This window comes from Ambystoma mexicanum, chromosome 2q, assembly GCF_040938575.1.
Source record: "Ambystoma mexicanum isolate Mex_15411 chromosome 2q, UKY_AmexF1_1, whole genome shotgun sequence".
Classification (NCBI taxonomy): Eukaryota; Metazoa; Chordata; class Amphibia; order Caudata; family Ambystomatidae; genus Ambystoma; species Ambystoma mexicanum.
In genome coordinates, this window is record NC_090924.1 from 322233862 (window position 1) to 322258652 (window position 24791).

The following is a 24791-nucleotide window of genomic DNA, read 5'->3' on the forward strand; positions in this document are numbered from 1 at the left end:
GCAGGACCCTCTAGACCTTCCCCAAAAAACATAAAATGATTTCTCTGCATGTATGTGAGTTGAGCAGCGCAAGTAGTTTGGTTAATGTCAGTGGATAAATGTCACTTTCCCACAGCGCAGAACAGAATCACTTGTACAGGCCACTTCTGCAAAAGCATTACCGCTGTAGAAAGCAGTGAAAAGGTGATGCAGTGTACAGTCACCCCCGACCCTTCACTGCCCTGATCGGCCAAGGACCTCTCTATGAGAGCTAAGGGTGGAATTTTTCTGGAGCTCGGTAACTTAGGGAGACATGGCTAAAGGGATCCTAAATCAACAGCCCAGCATTTGCTTTGTGGCCTGCCCGTATATGTCTGTTCTCCAAATTACCTGCCGCAGCCCAGGCGTCAGCTGGTGAGATGGAATGACCTACCAGCCAGGATCCTGGCAGGTGATTTGCATAGGCACATCCCCTCTCCCTCTCTCTTAGCCCTGCTTACTCCACAGTAGCAAGTTTCTAGGGAAAATACAGTGGTCGAGGTGGGGTATCAGTAACTAGCCACTCTGAGAAAGTAAATCTGGGGCGCTTTGCGACTTGTGGGGAACAACTGCAGAGCTCAGTGCCCAGAACTTTGTGGCACAGGGAGGAGGTCTGTGGGATATCAGTAACTTGGCGACATGCAACCTGGTTGGGAGTGCTTCAGGTCTCCTTCCTTGCATGCTCCAAGCAACTCAACAAAGCATCAACAGACTGAGATACCAGCCACAGAGACACTTTCCACTTGATTTAAAGCCTAAAATCTTTTCCATGCAAACACATAGTCCCCAAATACCATATTTTCTTTGTTTTCTCTCTCTTTATCTCTCTCTACCTCCCTCCCTCCCTCCTGCCCTCTCTCTTTTTCCCCTGCCCCGCTCCCTCTCCCTCTCACTCTTCCTCTTCTCCCTTCCATTCATTTTAAGTTTTCATGCACTGCAGCACATTGTGACAATGGTATTTCACAATGAAACTGTTTGAAAGTTACAGAAGTCAAAAAAGAAATCAACCAACTAAAAGCAGCCAAATCCGGAATAATGTGCTCAGCTCCAATTAAAGATTAAGGCCTAGAAGCAAGTAAAGCTGTAGTTCAGAGCGATGTTTGCAAATAGCACCTTGAAGCAGTTTACGCTGGAGTGCACAACAAGGGGGAAAGAGATAATACTGAGTTTGGTAGAATGGGATAAAAAAACAAAAGAAGCGTGCCACTTCTAAAAGTACAAGTCAAGAAATTGAAGGGGACGGGGCTGTTTATTCAGTCAATAGGACTCACAAGTAAAAGGCTTCAGAGGCATTAGTGTTGAATTTGGCGCAAAATGTATTGTGTTGTCGTGTAATATGCATGAACATACAATTTCAATCTTCATTAAAAAAGATGTATTAAAAAATAAAGACTTGCAAATTAAGAAAGTTTCTGTCCTGTCATGTGCCAACAATAGTGAATGCTTTAAAAATGTGCGTGTCATCCTTTAGAGCAGGAACCAATTCCATTTTCCCATTATCATTCCAATATTAGTACATGTGTTGCCGAGGCACATAGGAATGGATCTGTTAAGAAATTAAACAAACACCTGGAAAAATGTTGAAACAGGTAGAATTTGGACTTACAATAAACTGACTCACCGTCAGATGTGCCATCCCTCGACCCACTGACCCCCTTACCTTTTGTGTAATCCTTTTGATCTCAGCAGGGTTTTCCAAAGTTCCCTACTTAAAGAGGCTTTCTTATAATAATAAAAATCCTAGACCTGTTTTTTATGGCCCACATGCCTCATATCCCGTTGCTCCCGATAAACTCACATCATCTCCCACCAATACAAGCTGTAAAAGATGTCAAGTGCATAGCCAAGGAAACTAGACGTGGGTCAAAGGTTGAGCAATCCTTAAATCAGCAGCAAAAATAACATTGAAATCAGCCTCAGAATCTCTTAAAGGATGGGCCAACATTGATTGCTTGCAGGGCGCAATCGGGCAGCCTCTGGTGCTGACGCCTTAAGGCAAGCGCAAAGGGAGAGCCAACCAAACCATTGATTAGGACCTCTGGACTTTCTGCCCTTTGACATAAGGACATTTGATATGGCAAACGTTTGACCAAACACAATTTAGATGTTGGATGGTATGAAATTAAGAGGCAAACAGCAATACACCAGCATTCTTTGCTGCTGTACTGATCTGGTCCTAAATGGTTTGGTTTAATGCCAATTATATTTAAAGATAAAAAGATTCATGCTCCAGGGTGCTTGCAAATTGACACCCCCTCCCCATCACGATGGCTGGGTGAGGCACGCGTGAGAGCATCACAGCAGACGCATAGACATGAGAAACACTCTGTACCTCTGAGTGTATGTGGGCCCATGGCTGGATCAAGGACAAGGCAACAACAGGAGATGGTTTAAGGTGTCAGCACCCAGGCTGCCCCATCGCGCGCTGCAAGCATCAGATGTTGGACCATCCTTTAAGAGATTCTGAGGCTAATTTCAATGTTAACTTTGCTGCTGATTTAAGGATTGCTCAACCTTCGACCCACGTCTAGTTTGCTTGGCTAAGCCCTGAAAATCTTTTACAGCTTGTATTGGTGGGAGATGATGTGAGTTTATCAAGAGCAATGGGATATGAGGCATGTGCGCCACAAAATGCAGGTCTAGGATCTTTTATATGAAAGCCACTTTGGAAAACCCTAGTGAGAGCAAAAGGATTACACAAAGGAAAGGGAGTCAGTGGATCAAGGGATAGCACATCTGACTGTGAGTCAGTTAATTGTAAGTCCAAATCCTACCCGTTTCGACATTTTTCCAGGCTTTTTGTTTCATTTCTTAACAGATCCATTCCTATGTACCTCTGTGTTTTCAACAGAGTTTTCATTGTAAGGGAGGGACATACAGTATGCCTTAAACATTCCTGGCAGGGAAGACTCTATGTAAAAGCAAGAGTAGAGTACAGCTTAATAAATAATCAGCAGGACACTCTAGACCTTCCCCAAAAAACATAACATTATTTCTCTGCATGTATGTGCGTTGAACAGCGCAAGTAGTTTGGTCAATGTCAGTGGATAAATGTCACTTTCCCACAGCGCAGAACAAAATCACTTGTACAGGCCGCTTCTGCAAAAGCATTACCGCTGTAGAAAGCAGTGAAAAGGTGAGGCAGTGTGCAGTCACCCCTGATCGGCCACGATCGGCCAAGGACCTCTCTATGAGAGCTGAGGTTGGAGTTTTTCTGGACCTCGGTAACTTAGGGAGACATGGCTAAAGGGATCCTCAATCAACGGCCCAGCCTTTGCTTTGTGGCCTGTCCGAATATTTCTGTTCTCCAAATTACCTGCTGCTGCCCAGGTGTCAGCTGGTGAGATGGAATGACGTCCCAGGGATGATCCTGACAGATGATTTGCATAGGCACACCCCCTCTCCCTCTGTCTTAGCCCTGCTTACTCCACAATAGCAAGTATCTGGGGAAAATATAGTGGCCGAGGTAGGGTAGCAGTAACTAGCCAATCTGAGAAAGTAAATCTGGGGCGCTTGGCGACCCGTGGGGAACAACTGCAGAGCTCAGTGCCCAGAACGTTGTGGCACAGGGAGGAGGTCTGTGGGATTTCAGTAACGTAGAGACATGCAACCTGGTCGGGAGTGCTTCAGGTCTCCTTCCTTGCATGTTCCAAGCAACTCAACAAAGCATCAACAGGCTGAGATACCAGCCAATGAGCCCCTTTCCACTTGATTTAAAGCCTAAAATCTTTTCCATGCAAACACATAGCCCCCAAATATCATATTTTCTTTGTTTTCTCTCTCTCAGTCTCTCTCACTCCCCCTCCCTCCTACTCTCCCTCCTTCCCGCCCTCACTCTTTCTCCCCCCCACACACCTCCCTCTCCCTCTCACTCTTCCTCTTCCTCTCCCTACCATTCATTTTAAGTTTTCATGCACTGCAGCACATTGTGACAATGGTATTTCACAATGAAACTGTTTGAAAGTTACAGAAATCAAAAAAGAAATCAACAAACTAAAAGCAGCCAAATCCAGAGTACAACGCTCCGCTCCAATTAAAGATTAAGGCCTAGAAGCAAGTAAAGCTGTAGTTCAGAGCGATGTTTGCAAATAGCACCTTAAAGCAGTTTACGCTGGAGTGCACAACAAGGGGGAAAGTGATAATACTGAGTTTGGTAAAATGGGATAAAAAAAATCAAAAGACGCGTGCCACTTCTAAATGTGCAAGCCAAGAAATTGAAGGCGACGGGGCTGTTCATTCAGTCAATAGGACTCACAAGTAAAAGGCTCCTGAGGCATTAGTGTTGAATTTGGCTCAAAATGTATTGTGTTGTCGTGTAATATGTATGAACATACAATTTCAATCTTCATTAAAAAAGATGTATTAAAAAAATAAAGCCTTGCAAATTAAGAAAGTTTCTGTCCTGTCATGTGCCAAAAATAGTGAATGCTTTACGAATGTGCGTGCCATCCTTTAGAGCAGGGGCCAATTTAATTTTCCCATTATCATTCCAATATTAGTACATGTGTTGCTGAAGCAAGCGCAAAGGGAGAGTCAATCAAACCATTGATTAGGACCTCCAGTGAAAGGTTTGCCATACCAAATGTCCTTATGTCAGAGGGCAGAAAGTCAAAACACCATTTAGATATCGGGTGGTATGAAATGAAGAGGCAAACAACAGTGAATAAGCATTCTTTGCTGCTGTATTGATCTGGTCCTAAAGGGTTTGGTTTAATGCCAATTATATTTAAAGATTCATGCTCCAGGGTGCTTGCAAAATGACACCAACCCCCTCCCCATCACAATGGCTGGGTGATGCAAGCCTGAGAGCATCACAATAGACCCATAGACATGAGAACAACTCTGTACCTCTGAGTGTATGTGGGCCCATGGCCTGTATCAAGGACAAGGCAGAACAGGAGATGGCTTATGGCGCCAGTTCCAGAGGCTGTCCAATTGATCCCTGTAAGCAACAGATGTTGGACCATCCTTTAAGAGATTCTGAGGCTGATTTCAATGTTAACTTTGCTGCTGATTTTAGGATTGGTCAACCTTCGACCCAAATCTAGTTTGCTTGGATAAGCCCTGGAAATCTTTTACAGCTTGTACTGGTGGGAGATGATGTGAGTTTATCAAGAGCAACGGGATATGAGGCATGTGTGCCACAAAAGCAGTTCTAGGATTTTTTATAAGAAAGCCGCTTTAAGAAGGGAAGTTTGGACAACCCTACTGAGAGCAAAAGTATTACACAAAAGGTAAGGGGGTCAGTGGGTCAACGGATAGCACATTTGACTGTGAGTCCGTTTATTGTAAGTCCAAATACTACCAGTTTCGACATTTCCCAGGCTTTTGGTTTAATCTCTTAACAGACCCATTCCTATGTACCTCTGTTTTCATTGTAAGCGAGGGACATACCGTATGCCTTAAACATTCCTGGGCTGCGAAGACTCTATGTAAAAGAAAGAGTAGCAGACATCTTAATAAATCATCAGCAGGACCCTCTATACCTTCCCCAAAAAACATAAAATGATTTCTCTGCATGTATGCGAGTTGAGCAGCGCAAGTAGTTTGGTTAATGTCAGTGGATAAATGTCACTTTCCCACAGCGCAGAACAGAATCACTTGTACAGGCCACTTCTGCAAAAACATTACCAGTGTAGAAAGCAGTGAAAAGGTGAGGCAGTGTACAGTCACCCCCGACCCTTCACTGCCCTGATCGGCCACGATCGGCCAAGGACCTCTCTATGAGAGCTAAGGGTGGAATTTTTCTGGAGCTCGGTAACTTAGGGAGACGTGGCTAAAGGGATCCTCAATCAACAGCCCAGCATTTGCTTTGTGGCCTGTCCGTATATGTCTGTTCTCCAAATTACCTGCTGCTGCCCAGGTGTCAGCTGGTGAGATGGAATGACGTCCCAGGGATGATCCTGGCAGATGATTTGCATAGGCACACCCCCTCTCCCTCTCTCTTAGCCCTGCTTACTCCACAGTAGCAAGTTTCTAGGGAAAATACAGTGGTCGAGGTGGGGTATCAGTAACTAGCCACTCTGAGAAAGTAAATCTGGGGCGCTTTGCGACTTGTTGGGAACAACTGCAGAGCTCAGTGCCCAGAACTTTGTGGCACAGGGAGGAGGTCTGTGGGATATCAGTAACTTGGCGACATGCAACCTGGTTGGGAGTGCTTCAGGTCTCCTTCCTTGCATGCTCCAAGCAACTCAACAAAGCATCAACAGACTGAGATACCAGCCACAGAGCCACTTTCCACTTGATTTAAAGCCTAAAATCTTTTCCATGCAAACACATAGTCCCCAAATACCATATTTTCTTTGTTTTCTCTCTCTTTATCTCTCTCTGCCTCCCTCCCTCCCTCCCTCCTGCCTTCCCTCCTGCCCTCTCTCTTTTTCCCCTGCCCCGCTCCCTCTCCCTCTCACTCTTCCTCTTCTCCCTTCCATTCATGTTAAGTTTTCATGCACTGCAGCACATTGTGACAATGGTATTTCACAATGAAACTGTTTGAAAGTTACAGAAATCAAAAAAGAAATCAACCAACTAAAAGCAGCCAAATCCGGAATAATGTGCTCAGCTCCAATTAAAGATTAAGGCCTAGAAGCAAGTAAAGCTGTAGTTCAGAGCGATGTTTGCAAATAGCACCTTGAAGCAGTTTACGCTGGAGTGCACAACAAGGGGGAAAGAGATAATACTGAGTTTGGTAGAATGGGATAAAAAAACAAAAGAAGCGTGCCACTTCTAAAAGTACAAGTCAAGAAATTGAAGGGGACGGGGCTGTTTATTCAGTCAATAGGACTCACAAGTAAAAGGCTTCAGAGGCATTAGTGTTGAATTTGGCGCAAAATGTATTGTGTTGTCGTGTAATATGCATGAACATACAATTTCAATCTTCATTAAAAAAGATGTATTAAAAAATAAAGACTTGCAAATTAAGAAAGTTTCTGTCCTGTCATGTGCCAACAATAGTGAATGCTTTAAAAATGTGCGTGTCATCCTTTAGAGCAGGAACCAATTCCATTTTCCCATTATCATTCCAATATTAGTACATGTGTTGCTGAGGCACATAGGAATGGATCTGTTAAGAAATTAAACAAACACCTGGAAAAATGTTGAAACAGGTAGACTTTGGACTTACAATAAACTGACTCACCGTCAGATGTGCCATCCCTCGACCCACTGACCCCCTTACCTTTTGTGTAATCCTTTTGATCTCAGCAGGGTTTTCCAAAGTTCCCTACTTAAAGAGGCTTTCTTATAATAAAAAAAATCCTAGACCTGTTTTTTATGGCCCACATGCCTCATATCCCGTTGCTCCCGATAAACTCACATCATCTCCCACCAATACAAGCTGTAAAAGATGTCAAGTGCATAGCCAAGGAAACTAGACGTGGGTCAAAGGTTGAGCAATCCTTAAATCAGCAGCAAAAATAACATTGAAATCAGCCTCAGAATCTCTTAAAGGATGGGCCAACATTGATTGCTTGCAGGGCGCAATCGGGCAGCCTCTGGTGCTGACGCCTTAAGGCAAGCGCAAAGGGAGAGCCAACCAAACCATTGATTAGGACCTCTGGACTTTCTGCCCTTTGACATAAGGACATTTGATATGGCAAACGTTTGACCAAACACAATTTAGATGTTGGATGGTATGAAATTAAGAGGCAAACAGCAATACACCAGCATTCTTTGCTGCTGTACTGATCTGGTCCTAAATGGTTTGGTTTAATGCCAATTATATTTAAAGATAAAAAGATTCATGCTCCAGGGTGCTTGCAAATTGACACCCCCTCCCCATCACGATGGCTGGGTGAGGCACGCGTGAGAGCATCACAGCAGACGCATAGACATGAGAAACACTCTGTACCTCTGAGTGTATGTGGGCCCATGGCTGGATCAAGGACAAGGCAACAACAGGAGATGGTTTAAGGTGTCAGCACCCAGGCTGCCCCATCGCGCGCTGCAAGCATCAGATGTTGGACCATCCTTTAAGAGATTCTGAGGCTAATTTCAATGTTAACTTTGCTGCTGATTTAAGGATTGCTCAACCTTCGACCCACGTCTAGTTTGCTTGGCTAAGCCCTGAAAATCTTTTACAGCTTGTATTGGTGGGAGATGATGTGAGTTTATCAAGAGCAATGGGATATGAGGCATGTGCGCCACAAAATGCAGGTCTAGGATCTTTTATATGAAAGCCACTTTGGAAAACCCTAGTGAGAGCAAAAGGATTACACAAAGGAAAGGGAGTCAGTGGATCAAGGGATAGCACATCTGACTGTGAGTCAGTTAATTGTAAGTCCAAATCCTACCCGTTTCGACATTTTTCCAGGCTTTTTGTTTCATTTCTTAACAGATCCATTCCTATGTACCTCTGTGTTTTCAACAGAGTTTTCATTGTAAGGGAGGGACATACAGTATGCCTTAAACATTCCTGGCAGGGAAGACTCTATGTAAAAGCAAGAGTAGAGTACAGCTTAATAAATAATCAGCAGGACACTCTAGACCTTCCCCAAAAAACATAACATTATTTCTCTGCATGTATGTGCGTTGAACAGCGCAAGTAGTTTGGTCAATGTCAGTGGATAAATGTCACTTTCCCACAGCGCAGAACAAAATCACTTGTACAGGCCGCTTCTGCAAAAGCATTACCGCTGTAGAAAGCAGTGAAAAGGTGAGGCAGTGTGCAGTCACCCCTGACCCTTCACGGCCCTGATCGGCCACGATCGGCCAAGGACCTCTCTATGAGAGCTGAGGTTGGAGTTTTTCTGGACCTCGGTAACTTAGGGAGACATGGCTAAAGGGATCCTCAATCAACGGCCCAGCCTTTGCTTTGTGGCCTGTCCGAATATTTATGTTCTCCAAATTACCTGCTGCTGCCCAGGTGTCAGCTGGTGAGATGGAATGACGTCCCAGGGATGATCCTGGCAGATGATTTGCATAGGCACACCCCCTCTCCCTCTGTCTTAGCCCTGCTTACTCCACAATAGCAAGTATCTGGGGAAAATATAGTGGCCGAGGTAGGGTAGCAGTAACTAGCCAATCTGAGAAAGTAAATCTGGGGCGCTTGGCGACCTGTGGGGAACAACTGCAGAGCTCAGTGCCCAGAACGTTGTGGCACAGGGAGGAGGCCTGTGGGATTTCAGTAACGTAGAGACATGCAACCTGGTCGGGAGTGCTTCAGGTCTCCTTCCTTGCATGTTCCAAGCAACTCAACAAAGCATCAACAGGCTGAGATACCAGCCAATGAGCCCCTTTCCACTTGATTTAAAGCCTAAAATCTTTTCCATGCAAACACATAGCCCCCAAATATCATATTTTCTTTGTTTTCTCTCTCTCAGTCTCTCTCACTCCCCCTCCCTCCTACTCTCCCTCCTTCCCGCCCTCACTCTTTCTCCCCCCCACACACCTCCCTCTCCCTCTCACTCTTCCTCTTCCTCTCCCTACCATTCATTTTAAGTTTTCATGCACTGCAGCACATTGTGACAATGGTATTTCACAATGAAACTGTTTGAAAGTTACAGAAATCAAAAAAGAAATCAACAAACTAAAAGCAGCCAAATCCAGAGTACAACGCTCCGCTCCAATTAAAGATTAAGGCCTAGAAGCAAGTAAAGCTGTAGTTCAGAGCGATGTTTGCAAATAGCACTTTAAAGCAGTTTACGCTGGAGTGCACAACAAGGGGGAAAGTGATAATACTGAGTTTGGTAAAATGGGATAAAAAAAATCAAAAAACGCGTGCCACTTCTAAAAGTGCAAGCCAAGAAATTGAAGGCGACGGGGCTGTTCATTCAGTCAATAGGACTCACAAGTAAAAGGCTCCTGAGGCATTAGTGTTGAATTTGGCTCAAAATGTATTGTGTTGTCGTGTAATATGTATGAACATACAATTTCAATCTTCATTAAAAAAGATGTATTAAAAAAATAAAGCCTTGCAAATTAAGAAAGTTTCTGTCCTGTCATGTGCCAAAAATAGTGAATGCTTTACGAATGTGCGTGCCATCCTTTAGAGCAGGGGCCAATTTAATTTTCCCATTATCATTCCAATATTAGTACATGTGTTGCTGAAGCAAGCGCAAAGGGAGAGTCAATCAAACCATTGATTAGGACCTCCAGTGAAAGGTTTGCCATACCAAATGTCCTTATGTCAGAGGGCAGAAAGTCAAAACACCATTTAGATATCGGGTGGTATGAAATGAAGAGGCAAACAACAGTGAATAAGCATTCTTTGCTGCTGTATTGATCTGGTCCTAAAGGGTTTGGTTTAATGCCAATTATATTTAAAGATTCATGCTCCAGGGTGCTTGCAAAATGACACCAACCCCCTCCCCATCACAATGGCTGGGTGATGCAAGCCTGAGAGCATCACAATAGACCCATAGACATGAGAACAACTCTGTACCTCTGAGTGTATGTGGGCCCATGGCCTGTATCAAGGACAAGGCAGAACAGGAGGTGGCTTATGGCGCCAGTTCCAGAGGCTGTCCAATTGATCCCTGTAAGCAACAGATGTTGGACCATCCTTTAAGAGATTCTGAGGCTGATTTCAATGTTAACTTTGCTGCTGATTTTAGGATTGGTCAACCTTCGACCCAAATCTAGTTTGCTTGGATAAGCCCTGGAAATCTTTTACAGCTTGTACTGGTGGGAGATGATGTGAGTTTATCAAGAGCAACGGGATATGAGGCATGTGTGCCACAAAAGCAGTTCTAGGATTTTTTATAAGAAAGCCGCTTTAAGAAGGGAAGTTTGGACAACCCTACTGAGAGCAAAAGTATTACACAAAAGGTAAGGGGGTCAGTGGGTCAACGGATAGCACATTTGACTGTGAGTCCGTTTATTGTAAGTCCAAATACTACCAGTTTCGACATTTCCCAGGCTTTTGGTTTAATCTCTTAACAGACCCATTCCTATGTACCTCTGTTTTCATTGTAAGCGAGGGACATACCGTATGCCTTAAACATTCCTGGGCTGCGAAGACTCTATGTAAAAGAAAGAGTAGCAGACAGCTTAATAAATCATCAGCAGGACCCTCTAGACCTTCCCCAAAAAACATAAAATGATTTCTCTGCATGTATGTGAGTTGAGCAGCGCAAGTAGTTTGGTTAATGTCAGTGGATAAATGTCAATTTCCCACAGCGCAGAACAGAATCACTTGTACAGGCCACTTCTGCAAAAGCATTACCAGTGTAGAAAGCAGTGAAAAGGTGAGGCAGTGTATAGTCACCCCTGACCCTTCACTGCCCTGATCGGCCACGATCGGCCAAGGACCTCTCTATGAGAGCTAAGGGTGGAATTTTTCTGGAGCTCGGTAACTTAGGGAGACATGGCTAAAGGGATCCTCAATCAACAGCCCAGCATTTGCTTTGTGGCCTGTCCGTATATGTCTGTTCTCCAAATTACCTGCTGCTGCCCAGGTGTCAGCTGGTGAGATGGAATGACGTCCCAGGGATGATCCTGGCAGATGATTTGCATAGGCACACCCCCTCTCCCTCTCTCTTAGCCCTGCTTACTCCACAGTAGCAAGTTTCTAGGGAAAATACAGTGGTCGAGGTGGGGTATCAGTAACTAGCCACTCTGAGAAAGTAAATCTGGGGCGCTTTGCGACTTGTGGGGAACAACTGCAGAGCTCAGTGCCCAGAACTTTGTGGCACAGGGAGGAGGTCTGTGGGATATCAGTAACTTGGCGACATGCAACCTGGTTGGGAGTGCTTCAGGTCTCCTTCCTTGCATGCTCCAAGCAACTCAACAAAGCATCAACAGACTGAGATACCAGCCACAGAGCCACTTTCCACTTGATTTAAAGCCTAAAATCTTTTCCATGCAAACACATAGTCCCCAAATACCATATTTTCTTTGTTTTCTCTCTCTTTATCTCTCTCTGCCTCCCTCCCTCCCTCCTGCCTTCCCTCCTGCCCTCTCTCTTTTTCCCCTGCCCCGCTCCCTCTCCCTCTCACTCTTCCTCTTCTCCCTTCCATTCATGTTAAGTTTTCATGCACTGCAGCACATTGTGACAATGGTATTTCACAATGAAACTGTTTGAAAGTTACAGAAATCAAAAAAGAAATCAACCAACTAAAAGCAGCCAAATCCGGAATAATGTGCTCAGCTCCAATTAAAGATTAAGGCCTAGAAGCAAGTAAAGCTGTAGTTCAGAGCGATGTTTGCAAATAGCACCTTGAAGCAGTTTACGCTGGAGTGCACAACAAGGGGGAAAGAGATAATACTGAGTTTGGTAGAATGGGATAAAAAAACAAAAGAAGCGTGCCACTTCTAAAAGTACAAGTCAAGAAATTGAAGGGGACGGGGCTGTTTATTCAGTCAATAGGACTCACAAGTAAAAGGCTTCAGAGGCATTAGTGTTGAATTTGGCGCAAAATGTATTGTGTTGTCGTGTAATATGCATGAACATACAATTTCAATCTTCATTAAAAAAGATGTATTAAAAAATAAAGACTTGCAAATTAAGAAAGTTTCTGTCCTGTCATGTGCCAACAATAGTGAATGCTTTAAAAATGTGCGTGTCCTCCTTTAGAGCAGGAACCAATTCCATTTTCCCATTATCATTCCAATATTAGTACATGTGTTGCTGAGGCACATAGGAATGGATCTGTTAAGAAATTAAACAAACACCTGGAAAAATGTTGAAACAGGTAGAATTTGGACTTACAATAAACTGACTCACCGTCAGATGTGCCATCCCTCGACCCACTGACCCCCTTACCTTTTGTGTAATCCTTTTGATCTCAGCAGGGTTTTCCAAAGTTCCCTACTTAAAGAGGCTTTCTTATAATAAAAAAAATCCTAGACCTGTTTTTTATGGCCCACATGCCTCATATCCCGTTGCTCCCGATAAACTCACATCATCTCCCACCAATACAAGCTGTAAAAGATGTCAAGTGCATAGCCAAGGAAACTAGACGTGGGTCAAAGGTTGAGCAATCCTTAAATCAGCAGCAAAAATAACATTGAAATCAGCCTCAGAATCTCTTAAAGGATGGGCCAACATTGATTGCTTGCAGGGCGCAATCGGGCAGCCTCTGGTGCTGACGCCTTAAGGCAAGCGCAAAGGGAGAGCCAACCAAACCATTGATTAGGACCTCTGGACTTTCTGCCCTTTGACATAAGGACATTTGATATGGCAAACGTTTGACCAAACACAATTTAGATGTTGGATGGTATGAAATTAAGAGGCAAACAGCAATACACCAGCATTCTTTGCTGCTGTACTGATCTGGTCCTAAATGGTTTGGTTTAATGCCAATTATATTTAAAGATAAAAAGATTCATGCTCCAGGGTGCTTGCAAATTGACACCCCCTCCCCATCACGATGGCTGGGTGAGGCACGCGTGAGAGCATCACAGCAGACGCATAGACATGAGGAACACTCTGTACCTCTGAGTGTATGTGGGCCCATGGCTGGATCAAGGACAAGGCAACAACAGGAGATGGTTTAAGGTGTCAGCACCCAGGCTGCCCCATCGCGCGCTGCCAACGTCAGATGTTGGACCATCCTTTAAGAGATTCTGAGGCTAATTTCAATGTTAACTTTGCTGCTGATTTAAGGATTGCTCAACCTTCGACCCACGTCTAGTTTGCTTGGCTAAGCCCTGAAAATCTTTTACAGCTTGTATTGGTGGGAGATGATGTGAGTTTATCAAGAGCAATGGGATATGAGGCATGTGCGCCACAAAATGCAGGTCTAGGATCTTTTATATGAAAGCCACTTTGGAAAACCCTAGTGAGAGCAAAAGGATTACACAAAGGAAAGGGAGTCAGTGGATCAAGGGATAGCACATCTGACTGTGAGTCAGTTAATTGTAAGTCCAAATCCTACCCGTTTCGACATTTTTCCAGGCTTTTTGTTTCATTTCTTAACAGATCCATTCCTATGTACCTCTGTGTTTTCAACAGAGTTTTCATTGTAAGGGAGGGACATACAGTATGCCTTAAACATTCCTGGCAGGGAAGACTCTATGTAAAAGCAAGAGTAGAGTACAGCTTAATAAATAATCAGCAGGACACTCTAGACCTTCCCCAAAAAACATAACATTATTTCTCTGCATGTATGTGCGTTGAACAGCGCAAGTAGTTTGGTCAATGTCAGTGGATAAATGTCACTTTCCCACAGCGCAGAACAAAATCACTTGTACAGGCCGCTTCTGCAAAAGCATTACCGCTGTAGAAAGCAGTGAAAAGGTGAGGCAGTGTGCAGTCACCCCTGACCCTTCACGGCCCTGATCGGCCACGATCGGCCAAGGACCTCTCTATGAGAGCTGAGGTTGGAGTTTTTCTGGACCTCGGTAACTTAGGGAGACATGGCTAAAGGGATCCTCAATCAACGGCCCAGCCTTTGCTTTGTGGCCTGTCCGAATATTTCTGTTCTCCAAATTACCTGCTGCTGCCCAGGTGTCAGCTGGTGAGATGGAATGACGTCCCAGGGATGATCCTGGCAGATGATTTGCATAGGCACACCCCCTCTCCCTCTGTCTTAGCCCTGCTTACTCCACAATAGCAAGTATCTGGGGAAAATATAGTGGCCGAGGTAGGGTAGCAGTAACTAGCCAATCTGAGAAAGTAAATCTGGGGCGCTTGGCGACCTGTGGGGAACAACTGCAGAGCTCAGTGCCCAGAACGTTGTGGCACAGGGAGGAGGTCTGTGGGATTTCAGTAACGTAGAGACATGCAACCTGGTCGGGAGTGCTTCAGGTCTCCTTCCTTGCATGTTCCAAGCAACTCAACAAAGCATCAACAGGCTGAGATACCAGCCAATGAGCCCCTTTCCACTTGATTTAAAGCCTAAAATCTTTTCCATGCAAACACATAGCCCCCAAATATCATATTTTCTTTGTTTTCTCTCTCTCAGTCTCTCTCACTCCCCCTCCCTCCTACTCTCCCTCCTTCCCGCCCTCACTCTTTCTCCCCCCACACACCTCCCTCTCCCTCTCACTCTTCCACTTCCTCTCCCTACCATTCATTTTAAGTTTTCATGCACTGCAGCACATTGTGACAATGGTATTTCACAATGAAACTGTTTGAAAGTTACAGAAATCAAAAAAGAAATCAACAAACTAAAAGCAGCCAAATCCAGAGTACAACGCTCCGCTCCAATTAAAGATTAAGGCCTAGAAGCAAGTAAAGCTGTAGTTCAGACCGATGTTTGCAAATAGCACCTTAAAGCAGTTTACGCTGGAGTGCACAACAAGGGGGAAAGTGATAATACTGAGTTTGGTAAAATGGGATAAAAAAAATCAAAAGACGCGTGCCACTTCTAAAAGTGCAAGCCAAGAAATTGAAGGCGACGGGGCTGTTCATTCAGTCAATAGGACTCACAAGTAAAAGGCTCCTGAGGCATTAGTGTTGAATTTGGCTCAAAATGTATTGTGTTGTCGTGTAATATGTATGAACATACAATTTCAATCTTCATTAAAAAAGATGTATTAAAAAAATAAAGCCTTGCAAATTAAGAAAGTTTCTGTCCTGTCATGTGCCAAAAATAGTGAATGCTTTACGAATGTGCGTGCCATCCTTTAGAGCAGGGGCCAATTTAATTTTCCCATTATCATTCCAATATTAGTACATGTGTTGCTGAAGCAAGCGCAAAGGGAGAGTCAATCAAACCATTGATTAGGACCTCCAGTCAAAGGTTTGCCATACCAAATGTCCTTATGTCAGAGGGCAGAAAGTCAAAACACCATTTAGATATCGGGTGGTATGAAATGAAGAGACAAACAACAGCGAATAAGCATTCTTTGCTGCTGTATTGATCTGGTCCTAAAGGGTTTGGTTTAATGGCAATTATATTTAAAGATTCATGCTCCAGGGTGCTTGCAAAATGACACCAACCCCCTCCCCATCACAATGGCTGGGTGATGCAAGCCTGAGAGCATCACAATAGACCCATAGACATGAGAACAACTCTGTACCTCTGAGTGTATGTGGGCCCATGGCCTGTATCAAGGACAAGGCAGAACAGGGGGTGGCTTATGGCGCCAGTTCCAGAGGCTGTCCAATTGATCCCTGTGAGCAACAGATGTTGGACCATCCTTTAAGAGATTCTGAGGCTGATTTCAATGTTAACTTTGCTGCTGATTTTAGGATTGGTCAACCTTCGACCCAAATCTAGTTTGCTTGGATAAGCCCTGGAAATCTTTTACAGCTTGTACTGGTGGGAGATGATGTGGGTTTATCAAGAGCAACGGGATATGAGGCATGTGTGCCACAAAAAGCAGTTCTAGGATTTTTTATAAGAAAGCCGCTTTAAGAAGGGAAGTTTGGACAACCCTACTGAGAGCAAAAGTATTACACAAAAGGTAAGGGGGTCAGTGGGTCAACGGATAGCACATTTGACTGTGAGTCCGTTTATTGTAAGTCCAAATACTACCAGTTTCGACATTTCCCAGGCTTTTTGTTTAATCTCTTAACAGACCCATTCCTATGTACCTCTGTTTTCATTGTAAGCGAGGGACATACCGTATGCCTTAAACATTCCTGGGCTGCGAAGACTCTATGTAAAAGAAAGAGTAGCAGACAGCTTAATAAATCATCAGCAGGACCCTCTAGACCTTCCCCAAAAAACATAAAATCATTTCTCTGCATGTATGTGAGTTGAGCAGCGCAAGTAGTTTGGTTAATGTCAGTGGATAAATGTCACTTTCCCGCAGAACAGAATCACTTGTACAGGCCACTTCTGCAAAAGCATTACCGCTGTAGAAAGCAGTGAAAAGGTGAGGCAGTGTACAGTCACCCCCGACCCTTCACTGCCCTGATCGGCCACGATCGGCCAAGGACCTCTCTATGAGAGCTAAGGGTGGAATTTTTCTGGAGCTCGGTAACTTAGGGAGACATGGCTAAAGGGATCCTAAATCAACAGCCCAGCATTTGCTTTGTGGCCTGTCCGTATATGTCTGTTCTCCAAATTACCTGCCGCAGCCCAGGTGTCAGCTGGTGAGATGGAATGACCTACCAGCCAGGATCCTGGCAGGTGATTTGCATAGGCACATCCCCTCTCCCTCTCTCTTAGCCCTGCTTACTCCACAGTAGCTAGTTTCTAGGGAAAATACAGTGGTCGAGGTGGGGTATCAGTAACTAGCCACTCTGAGAAAGTAAATCTGGGGCGCTTTGCGACTTGTGGGGAACAACTGCAGAGCTCAGTGCCCAGAACTTTGTGGCACAGGGAGGAGGTCTGTGGGATATCAGTAACTTGGCGACATGCAACCTGGTTGGGAGTGCTTCAGGTCTCCTTCCTTGCATGCTCCAAGCAACTCAACAAAGCATCAACAGACTGAGATACCAGCCACAGAGACACTTTCCACTTGATTTAAAGCCTAAAATCTTTTCCATGCAAACACATAGTCCCCAAATAGCATATTTTCTTTGTTTTCTCTCTCTTTATCTCTCTCTACCTCCCTCCCTCCCTCCTGCCTTCCCTCCTGCCCTCTCTCTTTTTCCCCTGCCCCGCTCCCTCTCCCTCTCACTCTTCCTCGTCTCCCTTCCATTCATTTTAAGTTTTCATGCACTGCAGCACATTGTGACAATGGTATTTCACAATGAAACTGTTTGAAAGTTACAGAAATCAAAAAAGAAATCAACCAACTAAAAGCAGCCAAATCCGGAATAATGTGCTCAGCTCCAATTAAAGATTAAGGCCTAGAAGCAAGTAAAGCTGTAGTTCAGAGCGATGTTTGCAAATAGCACCTTGAAGCAGTTTACGCTGGAGTGCACAACAAGGGGGAAAGAGATAATACTGAGTTTGGTAGAATGGGATAAAAAAACAAAAGAAGCGTGCCACTTCTAAAAGTACAAGTCAAGAAATTGAAGGGGACGGGGCTGTTTATTCAGTCAATAGGACTCACAAGTAAAAGGCTTCAGAGGCATTAGTGTTGAATTTGGCGCAAAATGTATTGTGGTGTCGTGTAATATGCATGAACATACAATTTCAATCTTCATTAAAAAAATGTATTGAAAAATAAAGACTTGCAAATTAAGAAAGTTTCTGTCCTGTCATGTGCCAACAATAGTGAATGCTTTAAAAATGTGCGTGTCATCCTTTAGAGCAGGAACCAATTCCATTTTCCCATTATCATTCCAATATTAGTACATGTGTTGCTGAGGCACATAGGAATGGATCTGTTAAGAAATTAAACAAACACCTGGAAAAATGTTGAAACAGGTAGAATTTGGACTTACAATAAACTGACTCACCGTCAGATGTGCCATCCCTTGACCCACTGACCCCCTTACCTTTTGTGTAATCCTTTTGATCTCAGCAGGGTTTTCCAAAGTTCCCTACTTAAAGAGGCTTTCTTATAATAAAAAAAATCCTAGACCTGTTTTTTATGGCCCACATGCCTCATATCCCGTTGCTCCCGATAAACTCACATCATCTCCCACCAATACAAGCTGTAAAAGATGTCAAGTGCATAGCCAAGGAAACTAGACGTGGGTCAAAGGTTGAGCAATCCTTAAATCAGCAGCAAAAATAACATTGAAATCAGCCTCAGAATCTCTTAAAGGATGGGCCAACATTGATTGCTTGCAGGGCGCAATCGGGCAGCCTCTGGTGCTGACGCCTTAAGGCAAGCGCAAAGGGAGAGCCAACCAAACCATTGATTAGGACCTCTGGACTTTCTGCCCTTTGACATAAGGACATTTGATATGGCAAACGTTTGACCAAACACAATTTAGATGTTGGATGGTATGAAATTAAGAGGCAAACAGCAATACACCAGCATTCTTTGCTGCTGTACTGATCTGGTCCTAAATGGTTTGGTTTAATGCCAATTATATTTAAAGATAAAAAGATTCATGCTCCAGGGTGCTTGCAAATTGACACCCCCTCCCCATCACGATGGCTGGGTGAGGCACGCGTGAGAGCATCACAGCAGACGCATAGACATGAGAAACACTCTGTACCTCTGAGTGTATGTGGGCCCATGGCTGGATCAAGGACAAGGCAACAACAGGAGATGGTTTAAGGTGTCAGCACCCAGGCTGCCCCATCGCGCGCTGCAAGCATCAGATGTTGGACCATCCTTTAAGAGATTCTGAGGCTAATTTCAATGTTAACTTTGCTGCTGATTTAAGGATTGCTCAACCTTCGACCCACGTCTAGTTTGCTTGGCTAAGCCCTGAAAATCTTTTACAGCTTGTATTGGTGGGAGATGATGTGAGTTTATCAAGAGCAATGGGATATGAGGCATGTGCGCCACAAAATGCAGGTCTAGGATCTTTTATATGAAAGCCACTTTGGAAAACCCTAGTGAGAGCAAAAGGATTACACAAAGGAAAGGGAGTCAGTGGATCAAGGGATAGCACATCTGACTGTGAGTCAGTTAATTGTAAGTCCAAATCCTACCCGTTTCGACATTTTTCCAGGCTTTTTGTTTCATTTCTTAACAGATCCATTCCTATGTACCTCTGTGTTTTCAACAGAGTTTTCATTGTAAGGGAGGGACATACAGTATGCCTTAAACATTTCTGGCAGGGAAGACTCTATGTAAAAGCAAGAGTAGAGTACAGCTTAATAAATAATCAGCAGGACACTCTAGACCTTCCCCAAAAAACATAACATTATTTCTCTGCATGTATGTGCGTTGAACAGCGCAAGTAGTTTGGTTAATGTCAGTGGATAAATGTCACTTTCCCACAGCGCAGAACAAAATCACTTGTACAGGCCGCTTCTGCAAAAGCATTACCGCTGTAGAAAGCAGTGAAAAGGTGAGGCAGTGTGCAGTCACCCCTGATCGGCCACGATCGGCCAAGGACCTCTCTATGAGAGCTGAGGTTGGAGTTTTTCTGGACCTCGGTAACTTAGGGAGACATGGCTAAAGGGATCCTCAATCAACGGCCCAGCCTTTGCTTTGTGGCCTGTCCGAATATTTCTGTTCTCCAAATTACCTGCTGCTGCCCAGGTGTCAGCTGGTGAGATGGAATGACGTCCCAGGGATGATCCTGGCAGATGATTTGCATAGGCACACCCCCTCTCCCTCTGTCTTAGCCCTGCTTACTCCACAATAGCAAGTATCTGGGGAAAATATAGTGGCCGAGGTAGGGTAGCAGTAACTAGCCAACCTGAGAAAGTAAATCTGGGGCGCTTGGCGACCTGTGGGGAACAACTGCAGAGCTCAGTGCCCAGAACGTTGTGGCACAGGGAGGAGGTCTGTGGGATTTCAGTAACGTAGAGACATGCAACCTGGTCGGGAGTGCTTCAGGTCTCCTTCCTTGCATGTTCCAAGCAACTCAACAAAGCATCAACAGGCTGAGATACCAGCCAATGAGCCCCTTTCCACTTGATTTAAAGCCTAAAATCTTTTCCATGCAAACACATAGCCCCCAAATATCATATTTTCTTTGTTTTCTCTCTCTCAGTCTCTCTCACTCCCCCTCCCTCCTACTCTCCCTCCTTCCCGCCCTCACTCTTTCTCCCCCCCACACACCTCCCTCTCCCTCTCACTCTTCCTCTTCCTCTCCCTACCATTCATTTTAAGTTTTCATGCACTGCAGCACATTGTGACAATGGTATTTCACAATGAAACTGTTTGAAAGTTACAGAAATCAAAAAAGAAATCAACAAACTAAAAGCAGCCAAATCCAGAGTACAACGCTCCGCTCCAATTAAAGATTAAGGCCTAGAAGCAAGTAAAGCTGTAGTTCAGAGCGATGTTTGCAAATAGCACCTTAAAGCAGTTTACGCTGGAGTGCACAACAAGGGGGAAAGTGATAATACTGAGTTTGGTAAAATGGGATAAAAAAAATCAAAAGACGCGTGCCACTTCTAAAAGTGCAAGCCAAGAAATTGAAGGCGACGGGGCTGTTCATTCAGTCAATAGGACTCACAAGTAAAAGGCTCCTGAGGCATTAGTGTTGAATTTGGCTCAAAATGTATTGTGTTGTCGTGTAATATGTATGAACATACAATTTCAATCTTCATTAAAAAAAGATGTATTAAAAAAATAAAGCCTTGCAAATTAAGAAAGTTTCTGTCCTGTCATGTGCCAAAAATAGTGAATGCTTTACGAATGTGCGTGCCATCCTTTAGAGCAGGGGCCAATTTAATTTTCCCATTATCATTCCAATATTAGTACATGTGTTGCTGAAGCAAGCGCAAAGGGAGAGTCAATCAAACCATTGATTAGGACCTCCAGTCAAAGGTTTGCCATACCAAATGTCCTTATGTCAGAGGGCAGAAAGTCAAAACACCATTTAGATATCGGGTGGTATGAAATGAAGAGGCAAACAACAGCGAATAAGCATTCTTTGCTGCTGTATTGATCTGGTCCTAAAGGGTTTGGTTTAATGCCAATTATATTTAAAGATTCATGCTCCAGGGTGCTTGCAAAATGACACCAACCCCCTCCCCATCACAATGGCTGGGTGATGCAAGCCTGAGAGCATCACAATAGACCCATAGACATGAGAACAACTCTGTACCTCTGAGTGTATGTGGGCCCATGGCCTGTATCAAGGACAAGGCAGAACAGGAGGTGGCTTATGGCGCCAGTTCCAGAGGCTGTCCAATTGATCCCTGTGAGCAACAGATGTTGGACCATCCTTTAAGAGATTCTGAGGCTGATTTCAATGTTAACTTTGCTGCTGATTTTAGGATTGGTCAACCTTCGACCCAAATCTAGTTTGCTTGGATAAGCCCTGGAAATCTTTTACAGCTTGTACTGGTGGGAGATGATGTGGGTTTATCAAGAGCAACGGGATATGAGGCATGTGTGCCACAAAAAGCAGTTCTAGGATTTTTTATAAGAAAGCCGCTTTAAGAAGGGAAGTTTGGACAACCCTGCTGAGAGCAAAAGTATTACACAAAAGGTAAGGGGGTCAGTGGGTCAACGGATAGCACATTTGACTGTGAGTCCGTTTATTGTAAGTCCAAATACTACCAGTTTCGACATTTCCCAGGCTTTTTGTTTAATCTCTTAACAGACCCATTCCTATGTACCTCTGTTTTCATTGTAAGCGAGGGACATACCGTATGCCTTAAACATTCCTGGGCTGCGAAGACTCTATGTAAAAGAAAGAGTAGCAGACAGCTTAATAAATCATCAGCAGGACCCTCTAGACCTTCCCCAAAAAACATAAAATGATTTCTCTGCATGTATGTGAGTTGAGCAGCGCAAGTAGTTTGGTTAATGTCAGTGGATAAATGTCACTTTCCCACAGCGCAGAACAGAATCACTTGTACAGGCCACTTCTGCAAAAGCATTACCGCTGTAGAAAGCAGTGAAAAGGTGAGGCAGTGTACAGTCACCCCCGACCCTTCACTGCCCTGATCGGCCAAGGACCTCTCTATGAGAGCTAAGGGTGGAATTTTTCTGGAGCTCGGTAACTTAGGGAGACATGGCTAAAGGGATCCTAAATCAACAGCCCAGCATTTGCTTTGTGGCCTGCCCGTATATGTCTGTTCTCCAAATTACCTGCCGCAGCCCAGGCGTCAGCTGGTGAGATGGAATGACCTACCAGCCAGGATCCTGGCAGGTGATTTGCATAGGCACATCCCCTCTCCCTCTCTCTTAGCCCTGCTTACTCCACAGTAGCAAGTTTCTAGGGAAAATACAGTGGTCGAGGTGGGGTATCAGTAACTAGCCACTCTGAGAAAGTAAATCTGGGGCGCTTTGCGACTTGTGGGGAACAACTGCAGAGCTCAGTGCCCAGAACTTTGTGGCACAGGGAGGAGGTCTGTGGGATATCAGTAACTTGGCGACATGCAACCTGGTTGGGAGTGCTTCAGGTCTCCTTCCTTGCATGCTCCAAGCAACTCAACAAAGCATCAACAGACTGAGATACCAGCCACAGAGACACTTTCCACTTGATTTAAAGCCTAAAATCTTTTCCATGCAAACACATAGTCCCCAAATACCATATTTTCTTTGTTTTCTCTCTCTTTATCTCTCTCTACCTCCCTCCCTCCCTCCTGCCCTCTCTCTTTTTCCCCTGCCCCGCTCCCTCTCCCTCTCACTCTTCCTCTTCTCCCTTCCATTCATTTTAAGTTTTCATGCACTGCAGCACATTGTGACAATGGTATTTCACAATGAAACTGTTTGAAAGTTACAGAAGTCAAAAAAGAAATCAACCAACTAAAAGCAGCCAAATCCGGAATAATGTGCTCAGCTCCAATTAAAGATTAAGGCCTAGAAGCAAGTAAAGCTGTAGTTCAGAGCGATGTTTGCAAATAGCACCTTGAAGCAGTTTACGCTGGAGTGCACAACAAGGGGGAAAGAGATAATACTGAGTTTGGTAGAATGGGATAAAAAAACAAAAGAAGCGTGCCACTTCTAAAAGTACAAGTCAAGAAATTGAAGGGGACGGGGCTGTTTATTCAGTCAATAGGACTCACAAGTAAAAGGCTTCAGAGGCATTAGTGTTGAATTTGGCGCAAAATGTATTGTGTTGTCGTGTAATATGCATGAACATACAATTTCAATCTTCATTAAAAAAGATGTATTAAAAAATAAAGACTTGCAAATTAAGAAAGTTTCTGTCCTGTCATGTGCCAACAATAGTGAATGCTTTAAAAATGTGCGTGTCATCCTTTAGAGCAGGAACCAATTCCATTTTCCCATTATCATTCCAATATTAGTACATGTGTTGCCGAGGCACATAGGAATGGATCTGTTAAGAAATTAAACAAACACCTGGAAAAATGTTGAAACAGGTAGAATTTGGACTTACAATAAACTGACTCACCGTCAGATGTGCCATCCCTCGACCCACTGACCCCCTTACCTTTTGTGTAATCCTTTTGATCTCAGCAGGGTTTTCCAAAGTTCCCTACTTAAAGAGGCTTTCTTATAATAATAAAAATCCTAGACCTGTTTTTTATGGCCCACATGCCTCATATCCCGTTGCTCCCGATAAACTCACATCATCTCCCACCAATACAAGCTGTAAAAGATGTCAAGTGCATAGCCAAGGAAACTAGACGTGGGTCAAAGGTTGAGCAATCCTTAAATCAGCAGCAAAAATAACATTGAAATCAGCCTCAGAATCTCTTAAAGGATGGGCCAACATTGATTGCTTGCAGGGCGCAATCGGGCAGCCTCTGGTGCTGACGCCTTAAGGCAAGCGCAAAGGGAGAGCCAACCAAACCATTGATTAGGACCTCTGGACTTTCTGCCCTTTGACATAAGGACATTTGATATGGCAAACGTTTGACCAAACACAATTTAGATGTTGGATGGTATGAAATTAAGAGGCAAACAGCAATACACCAGCATTCTTTGCTGCTGTACTGATCTGGTCCTAAATGGTTTGGTTTAATGCCAATTATATTTAAAGATAAAAAGATTCATGCTCCAGGGTGCTTGCAAATTGACACCCCCTCCCCATCACGATGGCTGGGTGAGGCACGCGTGAGAGCATCACAGCAGACGCATAGACATGAGAAACACTCTGTACCTCTGAGTGTATGTGGGCCCATGGCTGGATCAAGGACAAGGCAACAACAGGAGATGGTTTAAGGTGTCAGCACCCAGGCTGCCCCATCGCGCGCTGCAAGCATCAGATGTTGGACCATCCTTTAAGAGATTCTGAGGCTAATTTCAATGTTAACTTTGCTGCTGATTTAAGGATTGCTCAACCTTCGACCCACGTCTAGTTTGCTTGGCTAAGCCCTGAAAATCTTTTACAGCTTGTATTGGTGGGAGATGATGTGAGTTTATCAAGAGCAATGGGATATGAGGCATGTGCGCCACAAAATGCAGGTCTAGGATCTTTTATATGAAAGCCACTTTGGAAAACCCTAGTGAGAGCAAAAGGATTACACAAAGGAAAGGGAGTCAGTGGATCA

The 24791-nt window shown here is 44.2% G+C and overlaps 4 non-coding genes across 4 annotated transcripts; all 4 read right to left on the reverse strand.

The window, feature by feature from the left end:
* Window positions 1–4432: 4432 nt before the first annotated feature.
* LOC138570508 (U6 spliceosomal RNA) lies at window positions 4433–4539 on the reverse strand. Its single transcript, XR_011303550.1, has one exon. It is a non-coding gene; the product is annotated as a U6 spliceosomal RNA (small nuclear RNA).
* Window positions 4540–9962: 5423 nt separating this feature from the next.
* LOC138570509 (U6 spliceosomal RNA) lies at window positions 9963–10069 on the reverse strand. Its single transcript, XR_011303551.1, has one exon. It is a non-coding gene; the product is annotated as a U6 spliceosomal RNA (small nuclear RNA).
* Window positions 10070–15487: 5418 nt separating this feature from the next.
* LOC138570510 (U6 spliceosomal RNA) lies at window positions 15488–15594 on the reverse strand. Its single transcript, XR_011303552.1, has one exon. It is a non-coding gene; the product is annotated as a U6 spliceosomal RNA (small nuclear RNA).
* Window positions 15595–20993: 5399 nt separating this feature from the next.
* On the reverse strand, window positions 20994–21100 carry LOC138570511 (U6 spliceosomal RNA). The gene has a single exon (XR_011303553.1). It is a non-coding gene; the product is annotated as a U6 spliceosomal RNA (small nuclear RNA).
* Between the last annotated feature and the right edge of the window lie 3691 nt (window positions 21101–24791).